The sequence below is a fragment of the Physcomitrium patens genome, chromosome 2, assembly GCF_059467195.1.
Source record: "Physcomitrium patens ecotype Gransden chromosome 2, ASM5946719v1, whole genome shotgun sequence".
Classification (NCBI taxonomy): Eukaryota; Viridiplantae; Streptophyta; class Bryopsida; order Funariales; family Funariaceae; genus Physcomitrium; species Physcomitrium patens.
The window spans coordinates 3,154,900-3,171,005 of NC_143411.1; the positions used below are offsets into that span (position 1 = coordinate 3,154,900).

Sequence of the window (16,106 nt, forward strand, 5' to 3'; positions counted from 1 at the left end):
CACTAGATATATCATGAAGAAGACAAATGCTACTTTTTTGTATAAAATTGGACCAAAATCAAGAATATAAAGTCAAAGATGTCTTATACTCAAGGCAATTCTAAAATAGGTTGGATTATCTTCTTCATTGGAATAGATATGATATTAATAAATGCACATAGTAGCCAACCAAGAATCTTATAAATACAATTAAGAAAGTTGATATTTTTCATTGACAATATCTATCAAAATAAAGATAAAGAATAGAATTTTTTTGCTACAAATGACATAAGGTCTAAAAAAGATAAAATTCTACTTTCTATCTTTGTTTTTAATTTTTAAGTATTTAAGGCATAAAAGAGATGGAGAATCAAAAACTAGAAAATTTAACTCAAGAGCTATCATTTATTGACTTATTGAATAAGACATTGCAATTGTGGCAACCTTAAAAATGACTTAATAAAAATGCAGATCTTCAAAAATAAAATATTTTTCTTTAAATAATAGACAAGATACAATGTATTTGATATTATGACCTTAGAAGAGACTCTTAATGTTTGGTGATTTTATTCGAGGTAAGAATGATTCTTATTGGTATTACAAATATTTTATTTGAAAGAAGTTATAAAGACCTCAACAATGATCAAATATCAAGGTGGTCTTTTTGTCCTTGAATGGAATATTATTCATAGATGAGAAGTCATATCAATTATTTTTTAAAAAATAAAGATCAAAATACATAAAAAATAAAATTCATTGGATCTTAAACTTCATGAACATGTCATCACTATTTTTTGTAGAACTTGTCTTCAGAAAGGGCACTAATGTCACATACATATATATTTATTCTAATAATTAATCAAATGATATGAATAGGTAGAAGTAGATTAAATTAGATAAATTTGATAATAACTTGTAGAAAGCTTTTTAAAAGCTTTATAGATATGAATTTTAATTTACACATGTTTATAGTTTATTGATAGGTTAAAAACTTAGCCAACAAGTTAAACACATGTAGCATGTATTATTAGCTTGTGGTATAAGTTAACTATGTGGTGTATATATATAAAAAAATTACCTTGCAATTTAAGACATGTGTGTCACAAGTTGGACATATGTTGGAGATCCTATAGAACATTATCATGTAGCTCATAATTAGATAATATATAAAGAGGCAAGAATGAAGCCTCCTTCATTCTTGTCAATGTATTTTTTTTTTTTTTTTTTTTTTTTTACTCTTATTTCAAGAAACTCTAATTTTCTTATCTTTGGTAATAGCCATTATAATTCAATATTATACCATCTTTCAGTAATTATCTACTCTTTTTGAATAACACAAGAATATATTAATCCTTTAATTCTTTTAGATTTATATCCTTGATAATTGTTAAGGTTTGAAGATAGGAGGATAAAATTACTTTTTTTGCCACAACTTAAATTTGAAGTAAAAATTGATAAAAAATCCATATAATAATTACTATTATATATGTATGAATATATAACATTAATATTATAAATAATTTAAAAAGATACTAATATTAAATATCAATTTTTATTTATAAATTTTTATCTATATAATATATTATATAGGCTTAGCCTACAAGCAAATTCTAAGTTTCTATACATACATTTAGTATGTTTATACACACATCTAAGGCTTCTAATTGATTCATCTATTTTTATTTTTTATTTTTTTATTTTTTATTCTAGTACAAGTTTCCATCTCCTTCTTTTTATTCTTTACTTTGACATGGGTCATATCTCTTCTTTATCTTGACACAAGTTCCAATTTCCTTTCTTCTCTCCTTTGTGCTAATGTTGTCTCAATATCTTTTTTTCTCTACTTTGACCTACATCAAGGCAAGGAAAAGAAAGAATAAGACCAAGATCCATGCCAAGGTCAAAGAAAGAAGGAGGGAAATTGAAACTTATACTATAGCAAGGAAAAGAAAAAGGACAATTGGAATTTATACTAAGACAAGGATGAAAAAAAAAGGGACCTAAACGTGCAATTAAGCAAGAAATTGAGGAAAGAAGAATAGAACTTATATTGAATGAAGAGAAAAGGAATTTTGATGAGGTAATTAAAAGCCTTATGTGTATGCATAATAATTTAAGGTATGTTTTCAGCTTTAATTTATTATATAATTTAAAAATTATATCTTTATGTTATGTTATAAGTAATAAATTTAAATATAATTGATTCAATTTTAATATATATATATATATATATATATATATATATATATATTTTACTTTAATACATCTTTAATGACTAATTTTAATACCAATTTCTAAATATAATAAATTTATTTTTAATTATCAAGTAATAATTAAAAACTTGATAATTCTTATTAAATAAAATAAAATAAAAAACCAATATTGTTTAAATAAAAAAATCTAAATTATTTTCATGATAGATTGTAAGCATACTTATTTTTTGACATGATATATTTTTTTTTTCTATTTTTAATTTTTTACAAGTTTGAAATTTAAATTAAATTAAAATTAAACTTGAAATAAGATATATTATTTTAAGATAAAATATGTATATATAAAGCTTTGCTTAAAATCTTTAAAAATTATCTTTGATGTACCAATTAACATTCTAATTCACTTATATTCCAAAACTTTAAGTACAAAGTGAATTAAGAAATTTCATTTTTTAAAACTTAAAAAACATATGTTCATCAACAATAGTAATAATATATGATTCAAGTTAAAATATACATATATATATTTTTTGTATATTTATATGATTCTTAAATATAAAATTTATAAATAATATACATTTGATTTCTTAATTGTCTTGCTTTAACTTCTAAAAGATAAAAAAATTAAAATCATATTAAAAAATTAAAAATTTATTGTTATGAAAATATTTAATAAATTTTCAATATTCTTATTCATAATTTTTGTGATTTTTTTTGGATTCACAATCAATTCCAATAATAACTATCATTCTAAAAAAATAATAAATAAAAATATATTAAAAATTTAAGGTCCACAAATTCCCAAACTTAATGGCTTGTAATAATTCTACTTTGCCAAACAAACCAATGTAATACTACTACTACTAATAGTTAAATTGGATGCCAATAATAATAACTTTATCCTCCTAAATTTCTATTACTAAAAATATGTAGACTTGCTATATTTCTTTCTTCATGCAAACCATTTATTTTTTCTACTTAATCAACTTCTCAAAGTAATACAATTGATAAAAATATGCAATAAAGTCAACAATATAAGCAATATTAATAGCTATATATTTTTATTAAATACATAGAATGCTAACACACAAAGTAATGTAATGAAAAATAAGTTTAGTATTGGATGAAGAATTAAAGTAGATATGAAATCGTCTTTTTTATTACTTGTAGTTGTACTTTGAAAATATTGGTAGTTATTATTGTTGCAGGCAATAGTGCAAATAGAGTTTGAAAATTGATTTGCTACAAGCAAATGAGTCTAATGTTGGATTAAGAGTTGAGTTGTCTATTTTTTATTAGTTATAGTTGCTAATGTATTTATAAAATATTGATGTTTATTGAAGAGAGAAAAATTTAAAAATTTGATTCATTTCTTGATTTGTGCATGTCATCCTTGCGTAGGGCCATGCTAATCTTCTCTATATTGTTCCAATTTTATCAGATGTCTCCAAAGAGACGACTATTAACTAACTACTATCACTCAATATAATTATTCTTGCAACTACCTCTAATCCATATGAGACAAAACACTCGCCTTCTACCTTTCTTTTTTGCAACTCTACACTACATCATCAACCATGCTTCTTTTTTTTAGAAAATATCAATTACTTCACACAAAATCAAAATACATCTTTATATACTTATTTCCATGGAATTAACATCCTTCTAATAAAGAATCCATTTTGAGTAACTCATTGCTGCCACTGCAACCATTGTCACTTTGATACATGCACACATACATGACATCCACTTCAAACATTGATTAAAGAGTCTTACAACTATATATTGGAGGCATTATTTGCAACGATGCCACATAAATCGACTTTCCACATGCTTTGCATTTTGCATGGCTGCCATCACTTGTTCTATAAAAACATCATAGCCCAAGTTAGAAATAAGTATAGTCTTCTACAATATGGACATTTTTACTTCAAACAGGGAGTATATGTGATGTAGTAACAATGAAATCCTTAAAATTTGTGTATGTTGTAATTGAGTTGGATAGACTCCATTGTTTCAATTTTTACAAGGAGTTCTTTGCCTCCTCTTCCAATCCAACCTCACTAAACCAATCAATTAGGATTTATGTCAAAGCATCTTGCCTAGCAATTTATACTAGCATTGTCAAATTCTACTACCATCTCAGCAATGCCATTATGCTTGTTTGGTATACATTGGTATAAATAGAATCCATGGTTTGTAGTATTCTTTGTTAAAAGATGTATACTTTGTTATTGTTTGATATGGGTAAGGACTCTTAATTTCATTAAATAATGATGGTAGGGACTTAAGCTTTCTTTTTTATATGTATTATTGAAGTTATGTAGTAAATTTAAGATGTGTACATATTTGATTGGAAACAGTGATATGTATGAATTTTGTCTATATTTTGGTGTATAAAGAATAAAAGTATTCTTTAGTGGTGTATATTTCTAATAGAATATTTATCACTTCTATCTTACTGAAAATAGTATTTGTTGTAAATGATATGTGTTTTGTGTTGTTAAAGTTACATCAATTCCATATTTCTTTTGAATGTTTATTTTGTTTTTTTTAATGATTTCTTTCTTTCTTTGCAAGGTCATATTTTGGATCCATAACTTTGAGCTTTTGAAGTAGGAATTGCACATTGACATAGTTGTAAATACTTTTGAGTACTTTATTTAGTTAAATCTTTCATATTTTTATTAAAATCTAGTAGTTTAATTACCAATTCATCATCACACTTGTACAAAAGTATCACATACAATCATAATTTGTATTCAAAATATGTTTAGATTGTTTTATTTTATTGTTGTATGTGTGATGTATTGATGTGAACATTTTTTACAATTATGGTTTTATATTTAATGGATGTAAAATAAAATATAGTTATTAAATATTTTTGTTATGAAAATTATAATATCACTACAAAACAGACCATGTATTGAATCTTTCTTTATGTTTTGATGTGAAATTGATGAAAAATTAATACTTTGAAGTATTTTTTTACATTTTCTACCTACTTCAAGTGTTAACAAGATGTTGTGTATCCAAATTAAAGATTTTTTATAGAAATATATTGCAAAGTAAGAATAAAATATTGCATCATCAATTTTAGTTGAAAATGTACTTTCAGAGGTTTTAAAACATATTAATTTTGTACCAACAAACCATTGAGTAATTATTTGATTTAAATATTTAATTTAGGATTTTTTTTTATTTAGTAAATTTTTGAAATTTATTATACCACCAAGTTTTATCAAGTCATCAAAGGTTTATTCAATTTATCTATCTTATTAATATTTTGCAAGATATATTACAAATAAAATAAAATAAAATATTAATAATTCTAAGAAATATATTTGATATATTTTATTTATTTATTTATTTTCTACATATTATATATATATATATATATATATATATATATATATATAGGTAGAAATTTTTTATTTTAAAATATATTCTAATCTAAAAGAACAACTCTATTTGTAGTCAGAATGAATATATAAATATTTTAGCAAAAAATTATTACACTGATGTAAGTAATATTGAATTAAATTTTATTATTTAAAAGAATATTAAACAATCATCTTTCACATCTTAAAATATTTTTTTTAAAGTTTTTATAATTTTACAATAATATATATAGACTCAAGTATATTACAATAATTTACAGTATGCTTATAGCTTGAGCCATATCAAAAAATATAGAGCTATTAAATCCATTCAAGCCTATACTATTAATAAAATTTTATACTCATCTTATATTACTTGTCTCTATCAACTTAACAAAAAAAAAGTGGAAATAAAAACGTAAGTCCAAAGTATAATTAAAATTTATAATTTATTTTTATATGATTCAAGTATTTTACTTCTTTTTGTAAATACATAATCCAATCCGCAATTGATTTAGACTCAAACTAAAAAAAATTACAAGACTCCAAATTTGAGCAAAATTATAGATTGATATATAGATCAATTTGCCACCATTAAAATGTATGTCAATCTTCCATCTACTTTATAAGTAGATATTCAATAGACCTTAATACTCAAGTTTTCAAAGTATTCAATAAATTTAATAATACAGATTAAAAGGAGACTATAAAAATATAAGTTACAATCCTTGAAGAATCCAACGTCGCACAAGACTATGCCAATGCATTGTCCATGATTCAAATGCTTCAGAATGTGAGCCAAACAATATCAATAAAAAATACTACAAACTATAGATTCCATTTATACCAATGTATACCAAACAAGCATAATAGCATTGCTAAGATGGTAGTGGAATTTGACAATGCTAGTATAAATTGCTAGGCAAGATGCTTTGACATAAATCCTAATTGATTGGTTTAGTGAGGTTGGATTGGAAGAGGAGGCAAAGAACTCCTTGTAAAAATTGAAACAATGGAGTCTATCCAACTCAATTACAACATACACAAATTTTAAGGATTTCATTGTTACTACATCACATATACTCCCTGTTTGAAGTAAAAATGTCCATATTGTAGAAGACTATACTTATTTCTAACTTGGGCTATGATGTTTTTATAGAACAAGTGATGGCAGCCATGCAAAATGCAAAGCATGTGGAAAGTCGATTTATGTGGCATCGTTGCAAATAATGCCTCCAATATATAGTTGTAAGACTCTTTAATCAATGTTTGAAGTGGATGTCATGTATGTGTGCATGTATCAAAGTGACAATGGTTGCAATGGCAGCAATGAGTTACTCAAAATGGATTCTTTATTAAAAGGATGTTAATTCCATAGAAACAAGTATATAAAGATGTATTTTGATTTTGTGTGAAGTAATTGATATTTTCTAAAAAAAAGAAGCATGGTTGATGATGTAGTGTAGAGTTGCAAAAAAGAAAGATAGAAGGCGAGTGTTTTGTCTCATATGGATTGGAGGTAGTTGCAAGAATAATTATATTGAGTGATAGTAGTTAGTTAATAGTCGTCTCTTTGGAGACATCTGATAAAATTGGAATAATATAGAGAAGATTAGCATGGCCCTACGCAAGGATGACATGCACAAATCAAGAAATGAATCAAATTTTTAAATTTTTCTCTCTTCAATAAACATCAATATTTTATAAATACATTAGCAACTATAACTAATAAAAAATAGACAACTCAACTCTTAATCCAACATTAGACTCATTTGCTTGTAGCAAATCAATTTTCAAACTCTATTTGCACTATTGCCTGCAACAATAATAACTACCAATATTTTCAAAGTACAACTACAAGTAATAAAAAAGACGATTTCATATCTACTTCAATTCTTCATCCAATACTAAACTTATTTTTCATTACATTACTTTGTGTGTTAGCATTCTATGTATTTAATAAAAATATATAGCTATTAATATTGCTTATATTGTTGACTTTATTGCATATTTTTATCAATTGTATTACTTTGAGAAGTTGATTAAGTAGAAAAAATAAATGGTTTGCATGAAGAAAGAAATATAGCAAGTCTACATATTTTTAGTAATAGAAATTTAGGAGGATAAAGTTATTATTATTGGCATCCAATTTAACTATTAGTAGTAGTAGTATTACATTGGTTTGTTTGGCAAAGTAGAATTATTACAAGCCATTAAGTTTGGGAATTTGTGGACCTTAAATTTTTAATATATTTTTATTTATTATTTTTTTAGAATGATAGTTATTATTGGAATTGATTGTAAATGCATGAAAAATCAAAACATTTATGAACAAGAATATTGACGACCTTTATAGTTCCTTTTAAAAGTCAAAATTTTTACCTTACAACTTTCAAAAGAATGTAGCTAGTTTAAAGAGAACTTCATGATCAAAATTATTGTCCTTCCTTGCCAAACAATCAAATAAGGAATTTTTTGATATTGCCAAGAAATTCAAGAACTTGAGAGTAATTGTTTAACTATAACAAATAATTTTTGTATCTCTTCCAATTTTGAGACATAAGTAAAAGTTGATATTTAGATTTTTACAAATATGTCACTAAGCTATTAAATGCTTCTAGAAAGTTGAATGAGAGGTAACCTAAATCTTTGAAGTTCAATCCACAAGCTTTGAGGTCTATAAAAAACTTATTCAAGACCTTCTTTTTAATTAATATATATATATAAAAAGAAGATTAAAGCTATCTTTAATCTTATCAATATTTCTCTTGTATTCCAAAATTTATTCAAAACTATCATATTTCATTATATTTGATAATAGCCATTTTAATTCTTTTTTATTTTAATTAATTAATTAATTAATTTATTTATTTATTTCTTCTTTAATGGCATATTAATATATTTTCTTTTAGATTTTGTATAGATCTATATTCTTGATACTAGAAGTATTATTCCAAAGAATCTACAATCCTCTAATTCTTATAAATCATCACATATAAGTAAATGAAGATGATGACATATTCTATATCATAACTTATAACCTTGTTGATACAACTAATGAATCTTGTCATTGAACTAAGCATTTATTGACTTTAATGTCATTATATCTCATTGTACATTTTGTAAAGAAGTAGTTTGGAAGATTAAGTGATGACTATTAATATTTCATAATGTGATGAGTGTATATCTTTATAGAACTTAAATGGATTTGCTTTGTATTTTTTTAACAAACAATGTCTAAATTTTTACTACTATTAAGCAAAATAAAAAAAGTGAGATAGAAAGAAATTATAGATTCAATCATTATAAAAATGTTAATATTTTAAAACAAGTATAGATATTCCAAATTCTATCATTTTTTTTAATTTTAATTTTATTTTACTTTAGAATCTTTGATATTTATATTAATATTTTATCTTTCTATAATAGAATTAATAAAATATTATATAATTTAATATCATATGAACTTATATAAGGCAATTACAACTTTTATTTGTAAGCCTCTTATATCTATATTTTTTATATTTTTTCCTTCTCTTTAACCTATTATATAATATATATATTTAATTAAAAATATAACGTGATTTGTTGTAATAATGTATTTATTCATTCATCTCTTATTTTAAATTTGAATCACTTTTAATTTATTTTTATTAAAAATTTCACTCAAGTTGGAAAATTCTTATAATCTCTTGTGATCAACAAAAGAAATCAAGCTTTGTCATCTTAATAATTTTGATAAATTTTACAAATAAGTATATTTATTGTAAAAATACCATACAATTTCAAAAATAAAATCCTTAATTGTGATATAATTACAAAATATAGAGTAGCAAGAAGAGCTTATGTATGCCATGTATCCTAGTAAACTTGCATTCAACAAATCTTTGGTAGCTTTTAGTAAGGATCATGGCATGATATTAATAGTATTCTCTTTTTGTTTTTTAGATAATTGCTGTAGATAGGAAGAAATTTGTGATGAATTACATAACCATATTTATTCATATTAAAGTAGCTTTTACTTATATCTAATATAGTAGATAATTTATATAGCTTTGATGATTTCACAACATCTTTGATTTTATAAAAAAAATTTATGTGTTTAATATTTTTAATATTATAAATGATAATACTTAAGTTTACGTGACATAATTATAGTATAAAAAAATTTATTAAATAAGAATCCAAATATTAGATATTGAAATGAATAAGCTATATGATATTTTTTTTTAAAAAGATTAAAATTATTATTGGTAAAAATTTGTATATAGTACAAAATAATTGAAGAAAAAGTATTTGTTGATTATTTGATGGTGTAAAAAAAATTTAAAATAGAATAGTTTATAAAGCAATAGTATGTAAAAATAAATTAAAAAGAAATAATTAAAAAGTTATTATGTAAAAAAAGACTTATTAAAAGTTTTAAGTAGAAGATTGTAGGTTATTGAATTAAACCATAATAGTATTTATTTATAGAATTTTGAGATATCTCTTTAAAGATTATAAGATATTATCTACTATTTGAAACATAAATTAGATGAATTTAAGATAATAATGTGATGCTAAGAAAATCTTAACTTTGCCATAGATGATGATATAATTTTAAAATGGAATTACAAAGGTTGCACCCACAATAGGTGATGCTATTTATTATTATTAAAAAAGAGAGTTTTTTCTATTCTTAGTTGTTTTTCTTCTTTTCATTTTATTTTTTTACCAAGATTTTTTTTATGTATGCATCTTATTATTGGAAAGAAATAAAAGCTTTATTGTAAAAAAAAAATTATGTATATATAGATGTTATAAGAAAATAGATGATGCAACAAAAATTCCATAAGAAATACATACATTGATTTTTAAAAATTTTAAAAAAAAATAGTTAGATTGATACTTGAGAAAAGATCATTTGTAAGACTACGTTGAAATAAGATCCTAAAGAAAATAGAATGTTCTTTTAGAAATTAGAGTGCAAGATTAGAAGTTTATTTAATTGCATTCTAGAAATATAATATTTACAAGTTTTTTACTTTTAAAGCTTTTTAATGAAGCAATCAAATCATATATATCAAAAATATTTAAAAAATTATAAAATATATTATTAATAAAATGTTAGAAAACAGTTTTAGCATTTCTAAGTCTAATAGACATGAAATTATTTCCAAAATGGTCATATTTATTTTAAAATATTTTTATCTTTTTTATGCATACAAGATTTTAGTCTCTTCATTGATTTATTTTAAAATAGATTTTAGCTTTAATTAATTAATCAAGAAGTTTTAATATTAAAAAATATAAAACAATATGTAAAAATATATTTATTAAGTCTAAAATATTCTACATTTATTTTTAAAAATCTATTTTTTATTTTTACAAATAATATTAATACACTTATAAAAAAATTTAAATGTTGGATAAAGTTCTTTGCAAAACTTTCATTTATATATTCTTTTATAACAAAAAAAATTAAATTGGTCGAAATGGTGGTTGATTATATTTTTGAAGATCAATTGTAAAATCCTAAAATTGGTGATTTTATAATATAATAGTATTCTTCTTTTCAAATACATCATAATATTTTTTACATTAAAATAGGAATCTATTGCAACTTATATTTAAATAAGGATTTGATGGTACATAAATAAAAAAAATATGTCTCTTTATTTTAAACTTTGTATAATTATCTTATTTTCAATAAATAAGGATTAAAATAGTATGATGGTTTTTAGACCAAATCTTAAAATGAAAATTTTTAATTTCTAATTAATATTATGATTTCATTATTCAAATAAAAAAAAGCCAATTATCACTTGATTTAAAAGACATTAAATAATATTAAAAATAAAATTGATTCTTAATTATCTATCATTGCTTTAATAATTTGATATCTTTAATAATAAATTTAGATATGAATATTTTTTCATCAATAACCTCTACTTAAGTTAGTCAAATCTTCTTAGAAACTATTAATTTTGTTGAAGTATAAAGGCTTTATTTATAAAACATATTAAAGCATTTATTTCTAAAATTAATTGAGCTTAAAATAAGAAATTTGAATAATTAAAAAGTATTAAAAATTTTAAATAAAGTATAAGATTTGGTGGTAGCTCGAAATATATATTTGATGGTAGCTTGAATTATATATTTGATGGTTGTCATTTTAAGTAATTCAATTATAAGATCTTTATAACAACTAGACATCTTTATTTTTTAATATTTTTATATTTAATTTTATATTTTATGCTTTGAATTTTTAAGAGTATAAGTTATAAAAAACCAAAGAGTTAATATACTCTTATATTATTAGAAAAGAAAAAATATTCATTCAAAGATAGTTATAATATTAAAATTAAAATAGTTGTTGCCAAAAACAAGTGTAAAAATATGATTCTTATACTAGGAGTAGAATAGCTAGTAATATAATTTAAAAGTATAAGATAGTTTGACAAAGTAGGTTAGATTAGGTAGAATTGAAAGAACTAAATTACATAAGATTTTATAAAAATAAATAAATAAGATAAGTAGGAATTACATAAAAATAATAAAGACCATAAGAAGTTGAAATAAAAAATTGGCCCAAATCAAGGAACTATTTTGAATCCATTTCATATTGATATATTGAAATAGGTTTTAAGATAATAAAATGACTAAAGATTCATTTATAATAAATGGCTTATATTGATTAGAAGGTCCTATTAGATATATTAGGAGATCAAATCAAAAACATGCAACCATCTCAAGAAGTGACTAAATTTAAAAATCCAAATTCTTTAAGACAAAAAATAGAAAAAAAATAAAATTTTGATCCTACTTATTTCTTCATATGATCGAAGACAATCATCCAATAAGATGGTCCATTGTACTAATCCTACTTAAATTGAGAATAAGAAAGAATTGGAGTCCCTCAAAAGACACAACTTAATAAGATACTTAGTTATAAGAACTTATTGTATGAAAACTACAATATAACTAGTAGAACATAGCTAAATAAGTAATAAAAGTAAATAAAGATAAAATGGACAAATTATAAGGTAATAAAGCTAGCAATTTAGTTTAAGTTGTGCAAATAATATCCACTTAATAGAGAAGATAATGTTGGGATGCCAAATTACTATTGAAGAACAAGCACTTTAAAGACACAATACTTAACATCAACAAGGTTGCACACAAAGAGAGTATGGAATAAGATATCTCTCACTTCTAATACCCATTACTTATAGGTAGTGGTTGTTGTCCTAAAAGACAACTTCCACTCTTTGACTTTTACACACATGGTCCTAGGATCCTTTTGGCATGTCACGAGGCTCGAAGATTTCCTATAACACACACTAATGACTCATATCTAGTCTTTGAATATTCTCTTGTTAATACTTTATCCTTTTGACTTTGACTCTTGGTCTAGGACTTTGTCCTATATCCATTGGATGCCCTTACTATATACCAAGAGTCAAACCTTTGACCACTACCAACTTATCTAAGTTAATATCCTCTATAAGGTAAGTTATTCTACTTTTACTTTAACACTTTCACTTTGCTATTAGTCAAATGGATTTTAATCCTAATATCTTTGTCAACATGTGGTATCTATCTTTTACTAATGTCTTAGTCAACAAATCAGCAAGCATTTCCTCCATTGCACAATACTTCATATCAATCACTCTCATTTCAATCTTCTCTCTTATAAAGTGATGTTGAATGTCAATGTGCTTAGTCCTTGAATGATGCTTTGGATTCTTTACAAATTCAAGACATCCTTGATTATCACACTCCATTGGAGTTGCTTTCATTTGCACATCTCCAATGTCCTCCAAAAGTTGTCTCAACCATATTACCTCCATTGCACCATAGCTTGCTGCCATGTACTCTACCTCTATTGTTGACCTCGCAATTGTATCAAGGACATGAACTCTAAAGAAAGATAATCTCAATACACTCTTGTGTCACTCAAAAATACTTAGAGATCACTCAAAGGTGATAATATATTGAATTAGAATGGCTATTGCCAAAGACTACAAAACATGACGATTCTTGAAACTAAAGTAGAAATAAGAAAGGAGTTGATAAGAGTGAAGAAGCCTTCACTCTTGTCTCTATATATACTATCTAACTAGGGGCTACATGGCGACGTTCTATAGGACCTCCAATATGTGTTGACTTTGTAGGACACTTGCCTTGATTTACAAGGCAAGTTTTTCTACGAGTGGGCCATATAGTTAGCTTGATCTTCAAGCTAATAACATGCGTGGCACATGTCCAACTTGTTGACCACGTTTCTAATCCAAAAAGTCAATTAAAGTCACCTATGAAGTCAAAGTAGCATCTATAAAGCTTCTAAAAAGCTTCCATACTAAATATTATAGAATTAATTTATTTTTATCTATTTTTACTTATTTCTACTTATTTATATATGTAATTACTAGCTTACATGAGTATGTCTATGACATTACCTTCCCTTCTAAGGATGAGTTCCATGAGGAGCAGTCATCATATGTTGAAGAAATCTATGATGTGACGAATTATTTTTGCCACATAGTCTGATCTTTGCTCTCTTTGAAGATGATTGATAGGGCCTCTCAACCATCAATAGTGTCCCATATCAGGGCGGGAAGACCACCCAGTTATTTGGTCATTGTTGAGGCCTTCACAACTTCCTTCGAAGAAAATATTTGGAATACCATCACGAGTTGTTCCTACCTCTAGTAAAATCACCAAACATCAGAAGTCCCTTCCAAGGTCGTGATACTAAATGGATTATATCTTGCCATCTATTTGAGGAAGAATATGTTGTTCTTGAAGATCTTCATCTCAATTGCATCGTCTTGAAGGTTGTAACAATCATAATGTCTCATCCGACAGGTCAGCAAATGAAGGCTCTTGAATCAAATTTGCTGGTTGTTGGTTCTCTATCTCCTTAGCGTCACAACTACAAAGAAGCTACAAACAAGGATTGAAAGTAGAATGTTATCTTGTCTAGATCTTGTTTCTTTTGTAAAGAAGATTTTTATCTTGGTTTTGATAGATGTCATCGATGAAAAGCCTCCACCACCTTTGATGCATTTACAAGATTCTTTACTGGCTCCCATGTACATTCACTAATATCATATCTGTGCCAATGGATAAGATATTTTAATTTATTTTGGCGCCGCCTTGAATCTAAGACTTCTTTCACTTCAAACCCTTCATTATTGTCGACTTCTATAAGAGGAAGTGGAGCTTATCTTCTTCTTGGTATGTCTATTATCTTGTATGAGTGAAGAAGAGATGTGTAGAATACTGGATGGATTTTTATTGACTCCGATAGATGTAAATGATATGCAACTGGATTGATTTGTGCAGAAATAGAAAATGGTTGAAGCCTTCGATAGTCCAACTTCTCACAAGGATGAGTGGTCTTGATATTGTAATGAAATAACCATACATTATTGCCCATGTAGAATGGTGGTTGTTCCTTTCGATAGACATCCACATTTATCTTTTGTCATTCTTGAACTTCTTTTAATTGCGCCTTTACTGTTGCATGTAACTCTGACAACCAATTTGACATATCTTTTGTCGCAGGATTATCAACTTTTGAGAAATCAAATGTGTCAAGTCATGGATGATAACCATAATTGGCAAAAAAAGGTGTTTGTTGCATAGAAGAATGCACCGTATTATTATAAGCAAACTCTGCCAATGGTAAAAGAGTTGTCCAATCATCTTGTTGATAGTTGATGGTACATCTTAAGTATTGCTTCAAGACTTGGTTTAAGCGCTCTATTTGTCCGTTAGTTTGAGGATGAAAAGTCAAAGATAGTTTTATATCCACTTGTAAAATCTTAAAAAAAGTTTCTCAAAATCTTGATACAAACTGAGTTTCCCTATCCGATATAATATCCTTTGGTAATCTATGATAGCGATAGATATTATCAATAAAAAACTTAGCTGTTTCTTCACCCGTGATGGATTTTGTACATGGCACAAAATGTGCCATCTTGATGAAGCAATCTACTATTACAAATATAGAGTCATAAGAACTTGAGCTTGAAAGATCTGTAATGAAGTCTATAGAAATAGAAGACCATGGTTGTTCTGGAATGGATAATGGTTGAAGAAGTCCAAAAGGTCAATGACGAGGAGTTTTTGATCTTGAGCAAATATCACATGATTGTACAAAATCTTTGACTGCCTTCTACATTTGAGGCCACCAAAAATTCCTACATATCAGCTCCAAAGTCTTATTGTATCTAAAATGTCTTGCTGTTCGAAAGTCGTGATGAGTTTGAAGAACACATAAACGTGCTTCTTCTTCTTGAACATATAGACGTCCTTTGAAATAGAGTATGTTGTTCTTGAACTCAAATTTAGAGGGATCATGAGATTTAAAAGAATTATTCTTGATATCGTGAATAAGAAGGTCTGAAGACATACTTAACTAGACTTGCTTGAAAAAAGTTAAATCAACAGTCAATGTTGATTTTATTGCTTGAAGATGAAATTGCTCCGGCTTCAAGAGAACCATTCTTTGTTGCTCAAAAGCTGCATCTCCTTCTTTTGG

General features: G+C 25.2%; 2 non-coding genes across 2 annotated transcripts; one reads left to right on the forward strand and one right to left on the reverse strand.

The window, feature by feature from the left end:
- Window positions 1–3,547: 3,547 nt before the first annotated feature.
- LOC112279223 (U6 spliceosomal RNA) lies at window positions 3,548–3,649 on the reverse strand. The gene has a single exon (XR_002968925.1). It is a non-coding gene; the product is annotated as a U6 spliceosomal RNA (small nuclear RNA).
- Window positions 3,650–7,139: 3,490 nt separating this feature from the next.
- LOC112279224 (U6 spliceosomal RNA) lies at window positions 7,140–7,241 on the forward strand. The gene has a single exon (XR_002968926.1). It is a non-coding gene; the product is annotated as a U6 spliceosomal RNA (small nuclear RNA).
- Window positions 7,242–16,106: the final 8,865 nt, after the last annotated feature.